This window comes from Echinops telfairi, unplaced genomic scaffold, assembly GCF_000313985.2.
Source record: "Echinops telfairi isolate 266 unplaced genomic scaffold, ASM31398v2 ScPeMD7_7400;HRSCAF=8409, whole genome shotgun sequence".
NCBI classification, from domain to species: Eukaryota; Metazoa; Chordata; class Mammalia; order Afrosoricida; family Tenrecidae; genus Echinops; species Echinops telfairi.
The window spans coordinates 58121599-58122909 of record NW_022111300.1 but is presented as its reverse complement, the minus strand read 5'-3'; the positions used below and the strand labels follow the sequence as shown (position 1 = coordinate 58122909).

The window sequence follows — 1311 nt, the reverse complement described above, 5'->3', positions numbered from 1 at the left end:
ACACAATGGATGGATGTATGGATTGTGATAAGAGTTGTACGAGCCTCCAATAAAATGATTTAAAAACATGAATAAAAAATATGAAAAAAACCTGTTAAGAACAAAGTTTAAGTCCTTCAATTTACATTGCTTATACAGATTGAGTGAATGAGTAACTTTAAGACAATTTTATTGGCATAATTCACAAATCATATAATTCAATAGTTCAATTATGTTGAGTTGTAACAATCATCAGTACAAGTTTTAGAACATTTATTTTCTTCCCTCTTATACTCATTGTTACTATCTTTCCATTCCCCCTCCAGCCTCCTCTTCCATACCCCACAGGAATCTCTATAGATTTATCTCCTGAATTCATACACAGAAAAAATACATCTATGTATATATAAATATATATGTATATATGTGTCAGCTCTCCCCCCCAACCCTGGTGAACCCTTAATAAATTATAATGTATTATTTTCATATTTTATACCACCTGTTGCCTCCCTTTACCACATTTCTGTTTTTCATCCCCCTTTTGGGGGTGGTGGTAATACATCAATCATTGCCATCAATTCCCCCTCAGATAAAAATATTTTAAGAAATCAACCAAAAAACTAACAACAAAGTAAACAGAGAACACCCAATAAAGTAAAACAGAGAAAATCTTCAATCAAAAAGAAAGCAGAAAATATTAAAACCTGGAACAAATGAAAAATGGGTCACAAGGAAGATCAAACGATAAGGTGTTAAATTTTAACCTAAGTGCATCTGCAATAAGCCACTTTCAATTTTTCTTTTAAAAGAGATACTTTAAAAAATGTCTTTGTGTTTAGCGTGAAGGTTTATACAATATATTAGATTCCCACTAAACAATTCCCACACAAATCATTTAGTGATATTGGCAACATTTTCCACAATGTGCTATGATTTGTATTCATTACATTCTCCTTGTACCATTTCCAGGACTCTAGCTTCCCTACTGCCTTTCCTTCTCATCTTTGTTTGGAGTAATTGTTGACCATTGGGCTTCCAGAGATGATTTTTCAAAATATTTAATGTCTTTATTTTATTGTATTGCTGTAAAGTGACTTCTGAGGCTGATTTAGTATTCAGGTGTATGGAAAATCTCAGGGTGACAGTCTTGGAGACTCTCACCTCAACTAATCCAGTACCTTTCTAAACATCTGAATTTGGTTCCATATTTCTCTCTCATTCCATCAGGATCCAGTAGAGGAGATTTTTCTATAACAGCTTTTATTTTATTTTTTTTAACATTTTATTAGGGGCTCATACAACTGTTATCCCAATCCATACACACATCAATTG

The 1311-nt window shown here is 32.6% G+C and overlaps 1 protein-coding gene across 2 annotated transcripts in view; it reads right to left on the bottom strand.

The window, feature by feature from the left end:
• The window catches only part of CUNH18orf63 (chromosome unknown C18orf63 homolog), a 47359-nt gene that overhangs the window by 42972 nt on the left and 3076 nt on the right, over positions 1-1311 (bottom strand). The gene's annotated exons all lie outside the window — the stretch shown is intronic.